This window comes from Rhagoletis zephyria, unplaced genomic scaffold (assembly GCF_001687245.7).
Source record: "Rhagoletis zephyria isolate East Lansing unplaced genomic scaffold, Rhagoletis_zephyria_1.1 Rzeph_scaffold_01415, whole genome shotgun sequence".
Taxonomy (NCBI): Eukaryota; Metazoa; Arthropoda; class Insecta; order Diptera; family Tephritidae; genus Rhagoletis; species Rhagoletis zephyria.
Window position 1 is genome coordinate 109,350 of NW_016158499.1, and position 12,939 is coordinate 122,288.

Below are 12,939 nucleotides of genomic sequence, written 5' to 3' on the forward strand. Positions count from 1 at the left end.
AGTATCGCCCCGTTGTCGAAATTCGACCACTTCACTTTTTTCACACACTTTTTCATTTTGCCTGGGAAGTGTTTTAGGTCCATCAGTACCTGTTAATCGTCTAGCTCACCTACATATATTGTTTGGGGGAGTAATATACATTCTGTTAAATAATTTAAAAATTCATAGATGGTGAAACCAAATCAGGCACCTACCGGAAAATAATACCTTTCGAACAAAGGAAGAATCATTCAAATTGGTTGAGAAACATAGGAGCAGTAGGGAGGAATAGATTTGTATGAGATTTCGTTAGCGTATTAATATATAGATAGTAGATGGTGAAACCAAAGCAGGCATTCATAGGCTTATACGGAAATTGGAATAACTTGGCTCTGGAGCCACCTATTGGGTCCATTTTTTGTAGGTGTATTTATCTTGATGTTAGTAATAAGTGTTTTGAATTTGAAGCAAATCGGACCATAAATGAAGTTTTTCGGAATAACTCCACTCCTACTCCACCTAATGAAAAAAACAAACAAAATGCGCACCTCCCCTTTGCAATACCTTTCGAACAAAAGAAGAATCATTCAAATTGGAATAGATTTGTATGGGATTTCGTTAGCGTATTAATATATAGATAGTAGATGGTGAAACCAAAACAGACATTCATAGGCTTATACGGAAATTGGAATAAATATATCGGCTCTGGAGCCACCTATCGGGTCCATTTATTGCAGGTGTATTTCTCTTGATGTTAGTAATATGTATTTTGAATTTGAAGCAAATCGGACGATAAATGAAGTTTTCGCAATAACTCCACTCCTACTCCACCTACTGAAAAAAAAAACAAAATGCGCAAAATGAGAGGAGGTTTGCAATTGCCTGCCTACGGACGACCGCTGTTAAGAAAAAACCTTTCTTCTATATTTTTTTGCGATGTTGCTTTAACCAGGGTTTGAACCCGGGTGCTGCGGCGTGGAAGCGCGCACTGCTTACCACTACACCACAGTGGCCTACATGGCATTCCCCGAAATGAAGCAAAGAACCTAAGTAAAAAACAAGTACGAAAGTCTAAGTTCGGGCGGAGCCGAACATTAAATACCCGGCGCAAGTATTAAATATATGTTTTCCACCTTTCCGAAAGCTACTGCTACATGATAGGCCCGGGTGTATAAATTTTAAGTAAACTAGCGTCCTTAAATTTCGAAATATTGAAATTTCAAGCATTTCTGAAATTTACCGTTATATGAAAAGCGGCCGTAATTTTAGTCCGATTTCAACAATTTTCAATGGTTTGCTTTTATGTGGCAAGCACAATAACCATACCGAGTTTGGTACAAATTGCTAGAACGGTTAGCGTGATACATATACGTGATCATAAGTGGGCGGTGCCAGGCCCATTTTCCAAAATTTTATCATAAACGTATTTCCTGGCCCTACCGTTATATGGGATGGGGGCGTGGTTATTGTCCGATTTTAAAAATTTTCGGCCATTTGGTATGCTGTACCAGGGCCAACAATTGTGCCAAGTTTGAAGAAATTGGAGCAGCGGTTACCTAGATATACACATGTAACCATAAGTGGGCGTGGCTACGCCCATTTTCCAAAAAAATGTTAATATTCTTATTTTTCGTCTAAGATTTATTGTAAGTATCAATTTTGAGTGAATTATCTTCATTAGTTACTAAAATATCGCAGTTTTTGTATTTCTGAAAATTACCGTTATATGGGAGGTAGGCGTGGTTATTGTCCGATTTCGCCCATTTTCAATACCATCCGTCCTACGCCCGAAACAAGAACACGTACCAAGTTTCGTTAAGATATCTTAATTTTTACTCGAGTTATCGTGTGCACAGACGGACGGACGGACGGACAGACAGTCACCACTTAATCGATTTCTCTTTTCATTCTGATCATTTATGTATACATTTGTCTATATCTATCTCGATTCGTTTTGCCTGTTACAAACATGCGTTATGTGAACAAAGTTATAATACCCTTGTGCACAAGTGCGCTCGGGTATAAGAATATTGTAAGATATTCTGCTTTGCATTCCCTGAAATGAAGCAAAGAAGCGAAGCAAATAAAATATTGTAGGACATTCTACATTGCATTCCCTGAAATGAAGCAAAGAAGCGAAGCAAATAAAATTTTGTAGGACATTCTACTTTGCATTCCCCGAAATGAAGCAAATAAGCGAAGCAAATAAAATACTGTAGGACATTCTGCTTTGCATTCCCTTAAATGAAGCAAACAAGCGAAATAAGTAAAATATTGTAAGACATTCTACTTTGCATTACCGGTAATGCCTAAAAAAATCGAAAAAATTCGAAGGCATTATAACGCTATGCCTTCTAGAACACGTTACCACTAAAAGCTGGGATAGGTCCACAAAAATCTACTTCAGAAATATTCAAAAACGGTAGTCATATTTCTGTGGAATATTTAGATCGGCGAGTCCGGACATGCCCTCCGTTTTTTCAGATTGGCTCTAATTTACGAATAATTGCGAATTGTGTTTGGAATTTTCACTTTCCAAAATTTTAATGCTTTTTCATTTAAAATTAAACTACTGATATAGAGGTGAGGTCAGGTGAGCAACACAACATGACATAGCATAACTAAACCTTCAAGTTTATCATCATCGCTATCACTTTATAGATTTCCCCTCTTCATATCTATATTTCATTCTATCCTTATTTGTATCTTCATTTTCATCTTCATCTTCATCATCATTTCATAAAGAAAATGATCATGCTTAAAACAAAATCATGTAAACTATGTTTTAAAACTTTATACAAAACAACGTTAAATTTAACGGTTTTTTATCTAAATTTTTTACCTTTTAATCAGATTTAAAAAAAAATAACCGAAAGTGGTAAAAAATCTCACTTTGAAATGAGGGTGCTATTGATTTTACCGACACTGTACATACCTAAATATATCTCTGAGCACCCGAAATGTGTGGATATGTAGTGATTTTTTTTAATTTCCAATGTTTTTCATTTTAAATATTTTTCGTTAAGTTTTTATTTAGTACTATGTCCCATATTCCATAAACCATTTGAACTCAAATTCCTAACTGTGATGCAAACTTGATAGAACTCTAAAAACTGTTTTCAAATTTCAAACTTGTTAATCAGTGATTTGTAGCCCATCAAATTTTAGTGTAGTAAAGTGTAATCTTACATCTTAANTACTATGTCCCATATTCCATAAACCATTTGAACTCAAATTCCTAACTGTGATGCAAACTTGATAGAACTCTAAAAACTGTTTTCAAATTTCAAACTTGTTAATCAGTGATTTGTAGCCCATCAAATTTTAGTGTAGTAAAGTGTAATCTTACATCTTAAACGAAAATATTTAAATAGGAGAATACCTTCAAGAGCATGCGTAAAAAGAGTTATATAAAATCAGCGCGATTAATTATACTAAAGTTTAATTGGCTATAGAACTGCATACTTATGAACTCTGATTAAAAATATTGAAGTTTTTATAACAGAATTTATATGTTTATGTTATAACACGTATGAGCCATCCTTAAATAAAGATTTACGAAAAATATTTAGCATGAAAACCATTGTGAATATTTAAAATTCTNTACGTATGAGCCATCCTTAAATAAAAAATTTACGAAAAATATTTAGCATGAAAACCATTGTGAATATTTAAAATTCTATATATATATACACGTTATACGTAACAAATATAAATAATTTTTAAGAATAACGGTTTTAGAAAATGAAAGAATAACTGACACTTTAAGTTCCTAATATTAAAACACAATTTGCCTCAAAAAGTAAATTAGCGCAAAACAAATAGCTATCTAAATATAAAATGAAGTATTTTTATTTACAAAATTGTATGCGTGCTTGTTTAAAGAAAAAGCTCTAAAACATGCTTCTTAGAAGCAGCTCAAAACTAACCAAATTTTTTCTAGGAACTGTTGTTATATGAACTGTCTCAGAACCATCAAAGCTGAGTTAGCTCAGAACAAGTTCTGCAAGTTAAACAAGTAATTTTTAGCAAAAAACCTACTTAGAAAAAAGTATATATATATATATATTTCATGATCCACTGTTCGGATTTAAAGCAGATTTGTATGGGACCAACCCTGAGACACTACCTTTCCGATGCAAAGAGAATTATTGAAATCGGTTGACGTGGTCCAAAGTTATGCGGTATCATACATAAAAAAAAAAATATTCCGAAGAACTGATAACCTCTTCCATTTTTGGAAGTCGGTTAAAAAGACAGTTGAAGGCATTGATTTGTGATAGATGAAGAACCAGTACCGCCCCTTTTCAGGCTAGCTCAGCGCAAGTTCTGAACCAGTTTCATTTGCTGCAGTTACTACACACACACACACACACATATATTTAGAAGCCGTATATGAATTTACTAATAATCTTGCAAGATGTTTATTTACAATATATTACAAACTCTAATAACAAATTCAAATGCTGGAATTACGTGGATTCGTTGATGCTGATGGATAAGTATAAAGATGAAGCTGCTGCTCGGAGCACGTCCCAAAAAAGGAAGAGAGAAAATAATATCAAAATGGCGGTGATTACCATCGATTGGGTTCTTAGCAACTTCCTACACGGTTGCACTTCTTGTGACATTCAGAAGCCGAGTTGCCACAGTACTTCCCCTAAGTCCAGCGCAGGTTCAACGATAGCGAGCTGGAATAACAACATGTCGTTTCGGACGATTTAACTTACTGGACGGCATTGGGGGCTCCGGTAACACATTCCGAGCAGAATCGGCTACAGGTAGTTGCAACGGCTCGTCGTCCTTTAAGATATACGCCAGCTTCCGACGGTCAATTGAGATGGATGTTTCCCTGCCGTTGACGTTGATTTTGAAGTGCTTGTCTGACCTATCTACAACTTTGTAAGGGCCGGTGTACGGGTGTGATAAGGATGGCCTAATTGAATCGTCCCTGACGAATACATTCTTACAAATTCTCAAGTCAGTATGTACGAACACTTTGTCTCTCGTATGCCACGTTGTGTCAGGTGCCCTTAGCTGTCGCATAGAATTTCGCAGTTCAACCACAACTTCTGATTACGTGATATTTGTTGCATTGTCGATAAAGAACTCTGAAGGAATGCGAAGAGTAGCCCCGTACACCAGCTCTGCAGGGGATGCTTGTACATCGTACGCAGACCCAACTAAAAGGTCGGTAAATATTCAACCCACCGCTCGTAGTTATGGCACAATATTGCCGCTTTCATTGTTCTATGCCATCTCTCTACCAACCCGTTGGACTGTGGGTGGTAAGGAGTGGTTTTAAGATGTGTTATTCCCAAGGTTCTCATGAGCTCAGCAAAAAGGGCGGACTGAAACTGACGTCCTTGGTCGGATGTTATTGCGCATGGAACTCCAAATCTAGATATCCAACTTTTAATCAGCGCTCGTGCGACCGTGGGTGCGGTCATGTCAGCGAGCGGGACAGCTTCTGGCCATCTAGTGAATCTGTCGACTATAGTGAGACAGTAGCGGAGTCCATTATTAAGCGGAAACGGTCCCACTAAGTTCACGTTGATGTGAAAGAAGCGACTATCTGGTAGTGCGTAGCGCTGCGTCATCAATCTTACTGCAGCGCGCGCACCTGGGTAACACAAATTGTGTGTAGATTCTAGTACTTCACGCCGGAAATTTTTCGTCACAAATGGTCGAATGGAATTCGTCGAATAATCGCAATATAGCTGCTTAGACGAACCTGGAATTGTAAAAAGTTTCAGTTTAAGGGAGCTTTTCGAAGTATCGTGAAGCAGCTGCTGTAATTCTCCATCTGCTTTCTGGTTTTCCGCCAATTCGTTGTAGTTGATATGCACAACTTCCAAGGACGAGATGCGGGAAAGAAAATCAGCTGTGACATTCTTCTAACAGTTGTGTCTTCCTTCAACATGGCGAATATCTTTCGTTATTTGGGAGATAAAGTCAAGTTGCCGCGCTTGCCGATCCGAAACTTTGTCCAGATTTTGCCTAAAAGCGAAGGTTATTGGCTTATGATCAGTATAGACGTGACAAACTCTACCTGGTAACATAAACCTAAAATGCCGCATGGCCAAATAAATCGCTGTTAACTCGCGATCGTAAGTGCTATAACGTAGCTGTGTTTTGTCGAACTTCCTTGAGAAAAAAAACCTGGAGGCTCAAGAGCTCCGTTGACAACCTGGTGTAGTGCCGCACCGGCCGCAGTGGCAGATGCATCTACCCAAAGCGATAGCTCTGCGGATGCGCGAGAAGGGCCGAATTCGCCAGCTATTGCTTGCAACGCTCAAATGCAGATATCGTTTCATTTGACCAGTTGACCGACGATCGGTAATTTTTGACATTTCCCGGGCACATTGCTAGTAGCGGCGCCTGCGAATCCAACGCCTGTGGAATAAATCGTCGGTAAAAGTTTATTACCGCTAAAAGTTTTCTCAAATCCTTCACCGTTGAAGGCCTCTCAAACTTGCGTTTGCCTCGACGCGCTCTGGGAGGGGGAGAATACCTTGGGATGACACTAAATGCCCGAGGAAAGTTATTTGGTTACGATCGAACTCTGACTTTGACACGTTGATAGCTAAATTATATTGCTTAAGTTTTTCAAAGAGCTGACGGAGATGCGATCTGTGTTCAGCTGGACTTGTTGACGCGATACAGATGTCATCCATATATGCAAACACGAAGTCCAACCCGCGCACAACTTCGTGTATAAGCCGTTGAAAAGTTGCGCCGCATTGCGCAAACCAAAGGTCATGTAGACAAATTCGAATAAACCGAAGGGTGTGGATATTGCAGTCTTGGGTATATCATCCGGGTGCACCGGCACCTGGTGAAAGGCTTTTTGCAAATGGACTTTGGAGAATATTGTCTTACCTCGCAAAATATTGGTAAAATCCTGCAAATAAGGTATCGGGTACCTATCCGGTACTGTGATGGCATTTAATGCCCTGTAGTCTCTGCAGGGGCGCCATGTGCCATCTGCCTTCCGCACCATTTGCAGAGGGCTGGCCCAACTGCTTCGTGACGGTCTACATACACCTAGTCTCATTAGGCTTTCAAACTCAGCGCGACTCAAGGGATTGATTCGTCAATCCCACAAAAAAATCACGAGTTTAAATTTTGTAGTTATTTTATTGAACTCATAATTCTTAATGCTCTACTTAAATCGAATTTACAATATTTATAACTTTTATTTTGCTGGCTCAGCCCACATTTGTTGAAATATGAAAAGGTATTTTGTAGTGAAAGAAATGCTAACTTAACAAAAGCATTTCGTAACTGGAATAAAGTAAATGTTAATTCTTTTCTTTATTGGCGCAGTAACCGCCTAAGCGATTTTGGCAATTTTAAATTACGCAATTTGTTATTGTTTAATTTGGCAATTTATTTATATGAAATATGATACTAAGCTATTGTTGCCAATTAATTGCTAGAGTTGGTTGAACTGTTGGAATGGGTGGTTGACTTAACTCCTCCCCCGTTTGACTGAAAACTCTCCTGAGTTTTTATTGTTATCTGTGCTGTACGGCTATTAAATCTTTTATATGTGAAAAGTATGACAGCCTTGCTTAGCGCTAACAAGCTAAAGGCTAAGGCTATGCCATTGAAGGTATAATTAATTTTTTTGTGGAATCGAATTTCCTCGATTTGCTGAATGTTTTCGATTTGATTAGACACTATTTCATCAAACGTAAGCTGGGTGTTGGTATTATTTATACTAAAGCTGCTACTAATCAAAAAGTGTTCTTGGAACTTATCATCGAAATTACAAAAAAGTTCACCATTTAGTTCTATTTTGCAATCATTGAATGTTATTAATTGATTTCCACTTAAACTAAGTTGTCTGTTATTGCAACTACTATTAACTGAGGAATTGAAATGATTTATTACAATTATTAAGCCGGTTTTTATTTCTTTAGTTTCCATAAGCTTGTTTTTTCTTTTCGAACAACCATTTCCGAATATACACAATTTTGATTTTTAAGCTATTTATGTTTAATTCGTTGTTAAAATCATACATGGTATCATTTATTTTTAGAATTTCTTTGGCTTCAAATACAAGTTCATCTTGATTTTTGTTTAGTATGGGTACAAAATATGACCTCTTTATTTTTCTAATATCTTTTGGTATTTGAATTACAAAAATAATTTTATTTTCTTTATATTGAGCTGCGCTTATTTTAATATTTTGCATTTTATAAAGGTCAATATTGTAGCGAATTATTTCCTCACTTGTTAATACATTATTATTCATAGTATTTGTTTTTGCTGCTACAAAATTATTTCGTATGTGTTCTAAATTATCAAACAGAATTTTAATTTTTAATAGTATATCTAGGTAAAGAAGTTTATTTTCTAACTCTTCGTCTTCTTTTGAATTTAATTTTACTAAAATTTTTGTCCTATCGGTTTCTATTGCGTCTNTCTAGGTAAAGAAGTTTATTTTCTAACTCTTCGTCTTCTTTGGATATTGAATTTAATTTTACTAAAATTTTTGTCCTATCGGTTTCTATTGCGTCTTTCAACTTCGAGATTGTTTTGTTAAATACATGATTTATTTCAATATTCTTATTTATATTTTCTATTATTACATGATTATTGTTATCTACGGTCTGTAAGTGTCGTTCAATTTCCGATCTGTCAAATTCGTCCATTGTACCGTATAGCCATTTCATTCCTGTTCCTATAAAGTTGATTAGTCCTCTAGGGTGTCTAGCAGGTGTGATTGTTTGGAGTTTCGATTTAACTTTTTCTGGCTCTGATTTCAAAAAGTGTTTGTTGTTTGTATCGGCTATCATTTCTGCAATTTCTTGAAGTATTTCTGTAACATATCTAATTTCTTCAGGGTCAATAATATGCAATATGGTATTGTAGCTATATGTTATGTCCACGTCTTCGAGTGCAATTTCAGCGAATCCGTTATTGCTATTGATGTTTTCGACTACTAGTGTTGCATTGGTTGCAATAAAGAATGTCATTAGAATTGTCATCGGTATTGATATGTGAACCTGAAAATTTAGTATTTCTTTTTATGTTTGTTGGGTGAATATTATCTAGATTCACTTTCTTATATCTAGGCTCATATTTATGTCTAACAGCTTTATAGTTCTTTACGTAGCCTTCCTGTTTGGGTTTTGGTACTCTGCCCTTTTTGTATTTAATTTTGAGATTTGCCTTTCCTTGACGGTGTCAAGGATGTTATAAATTCTATCTTTGTCTGTTTTTCCATTTGCTATATCTATTGGTCTTGCTTTGGCTACAGAATGAAAAGATTTATTATACCATTCGGTGCATTTATATATTTTCTCCTGTACTGATAATTCCGAGTTTTCTATACTAATCATTCTAAATCTTTCATTCAAAGTGTTGTGGAATCTTTCGATATCCGCATTTCCTGTATGAGAATTTGGTTCTGTAAAGTGGATTTCTACTTCTTCGTGTCTCAGAAAATCTTTTACGTTCGTTGAATTAAATTCATTGTCAGCAACTATCCGTTTTGGTTTTGATTTGAGAGAAAAGTATAAGCGAAGTTTTTCTATAAGTGTTATGCTATTTCTATCTTCCAGATAAATAGTTGTGGCTTGTTTAGAAAATTTGTCTATGACTGTCATGAAACTGTGTTTTCTGATGACGTAAGTGTCTATATGTATTATCTCATTAGTATCTTTAGGTGTATCTCTTAAGAAGTATTTTGGCTTAATTGGTTTTCTGTCATATTTGCCTCTACAGCAAATATCACAATTATTTATATATTTTTGAGATTTTTAAAGTATATAAATTTTTTCAGGCCATGGTAGTTTTCGTTAATCCCAGCGTGTCCAGTTTCCTGCTTATGGTATTTCTGTATATATCTAAACGCTTCTTCATTTCTCATATCTTTCGCATGGTATGAGCACCTGAAGAATTTTACACTATTGCCAATAGTTCTATAAGTTTTAGCTGAACTATGTTGTAATCGGAATCGGAGATTTCTGGATATATTCCTACGTTTCCTGCTTTGATATATCTTCTAAAAATATCTGACATAAAACAGCTTTTAATGTCATCAAGGCTAACAAAAATTTTTCGTTTGTTATCGACTATCTTAATTTCTTCGGTCTTACAGTCCGTTAGTATTATTTGGGTATTATTATTTATCTAAGTCAACGTCCTCTGGGTCTTCGTCTATTTCGCAAATCTCCCCTGTATCTGCGTTGAGCCTGCTTAGAAAATCGGCAAGAGTATTTTCTTTACCTTTTATGTACCCAATGTTGATGTCATATTCGCCTAGTTTTAATAAACACCGTTGAAGTCTTGGATTAATATCCTTCCCTTTGTGTTTTGTCTGTAACCATTTTAACGGTTGGTGATCTGTCATAAGGTTAAAATTTCTACCATATATGTAGGGTCTAAAATAGTTTACGCCCCATACAATTGCCAATAACTCTGTTTCCGTTGTGGAATATTTTTTTTCATGTTCGTTTAATGTTCTGCTGGCATAGCAGATGGGGTGATTGTCCTGAGTCAACACTGCGCCTATAGCGAAGTCGCTAGCATCTGTTGCTAATCTGAATTTCTTTCTGAAATCCGGGTAAATAAGGATGGGTGTATCAATTAGCAATCGTTTTAATTTGTAGAATGAGTCTGTATATTGTGGGTCGTNATCGGCAAGAGTATTTTCTTTACCTTTTATGTACCCAATGTTGATGTCATATTCGCCTAGTTTTAATAAACACCGTTGAAGCTTTAATTTTTGAATAACTTCAATTTTTTCAGGGTTTGGTTTGATTCCCTCAGTAGTGAGAATATGTCCTAGGTATTCAGTGGATTTTGCGAAAAATTTACACTTGTCGACCTGAATTTTAAGGTTGTGTTTCCTTAAGGCATTGAAAATTTTTTGTATACTATCCTTATGCTCTTGTATTGTACTACTGAAAATTAAAATGTCGTCCAGATAGACTACACATGTTTTGTTAATGTGTTCCTTAAGCACAGAGTTTATTAACCCCTGGAAAGTGGCTGGAGCATTCTTTAAGCCAAAGGGCATACGAACGAATTCGGATCTGGTGGAAACCTTTAGCTAGATCGAGTGTTGTGAAGTATTGTGCTCGACCTAATTTTTCAAAAATAGTTTCAATATTTGGAATAGAAAATTTGTCACTATCAGTTATTTCGTTCAAGGCCCTATAATCAATCACAATTCTCCACTTCTTTTTCCCTGAATTGTCCGACTTCTTGGGTACAATCCATAGCGGTGAGTTATAAGGAGATATGCTTTCTCTGATTATGCCCTATTCTAACATTTCTCGCATTAGCCTATTTATTTCTTCCTCGTGAATTTGAGGGTACCTGTAGATTTTTGAATACACAGGTTTATTTACCGTTGTAGTTATCTCATGCTGTACTTCATGGGTGTGGGTAAGCGAATTACCTTCTTGAAAGAAGAGGTCGGAATTATTTGAAGTAAGTTCTCCTAAGAAGGTTATTTCTTCTTTGTTCATGTCCTCTAGTTTCAGTTTATACAATATATTGCTATCTGGTTGTGGCTCCACAGTTTGGATTTCCTCCGAACTAAAGGGACATGAATCCTTAAACTTAATTTTGTTCCCATTTATCTGCAGAAAGTCTTCTTCCAGATTAATAATCGCTGCAAGTGGTTTCAGTAAATTTTTACCTATTAGTCCGTCAAAATTTTTGTTATTGAATCTGGTTAATTTCCAACACATGAGATTGTCTTCATTGAATTCCTTAGGCAAGGGAGTGATTATTTCCTCACCAATGGAAAAGTTTCCGCTGATGGTATTAAAATTTATAGGATTCTGTAATTTTGTTCTCCTACATTGTGGCAATAGGTTCTTATTTAACAAGGAAGTGGTTGATCCCGTGTCTAATATGCAGTTGATAGTTGTATTTCCTATATGAATTTCTATTATCGCTAAATGAACTTTGTGGCTGGACATTGAAAATTTAGTTCTTCTGAAGTATTGGAGGTATTAGCAATATGGTCTACTTCCATAGGAGTAGGGCCATTGTTATTATGTAGATTCGTTCGGTTTGAATTTTGGCTACGTCTTGTTTGTTGAGAGTAGCTTGAATTCTGTCTATGTGGTAGAGAGTTAACTTGCGGGCTAACTGTATTGGAATTATTATGCGATAAATTATTTGTTGGGTTCTGAAATGACTGTTTTTGTTTTTATGATTGTCCGTCATCTCTGTTGGGTTTTTGGTATTTGTAAGTCTTGTCATATTGTCGTAACGTTCCGGTCTCTTCGAGTACATAATAAGCTTCTCTTAATGTAGATATATTTCTACTGTAGACTATGCTTGACAGATTTGGGTGAATTCCGTTTAGGAATGTCTTTAACGTAATGGATTCATTTGTTGAAGCTGAGAATTCTTGTGGTTTTTTTACATCGAATTCATATTTAGTATTTAATTTGTCTAATATATTTCTTAGGTTTCTAAAATATTCACTTACATTAGTATTCTTCATGTTGATTGCTTGGTGATACAGGCTGTGGTAGCTATCCCAAATTTTTTTATTAGTTCTTCCTTAATATCCGTCCAATTAGCGGTTTGGCCCAGAGTCCTTGCGGCTTGCAACGCTGGTCCCTGTATCTTGTTGCGGACTTACCGTTAAAAAACAAATTGTTGTAGAAGGGAGTTTTCCCCAAATAGTGGTATAATTAACTCCACTTCCCTTATAAATGAAGATAAATCGTATTCCTTGGTGCCCCGAATTTCTTTTATTCGGGCTGCTTCTTTCAAAAGATCCGTGCCGGATAGTATTGCTGCCTGGTTTTCTGTAGACATGTTTTTTTTCAAATTAAGCACGATTTTTGAATTTTACTTTGACTGGAGGTAATGTTCTTTTCTTTTTACAAACACACGGTTTCTGTATCTTTTTTTTTTTTTGTTATGTTATCCTTCGGGATTAACTGCACAATTTCACGTTAATTCTTCGGAATTTAG

The 12,939-nt window shown here is 35.9% G+C and overlaps 1 pseudogene; it reads right to left on the minus strand.

The window, feature by feature from the left end:
• Nucleotides 1–12,596, minus strand: part of LOC108363935 (uncharacterized) — a 115,704-nt pseudogene extending 103,108 nt beyond the window's left edge.
• Nucleotides 12,597–12,939: the final 343 nt, after the last annotated feature.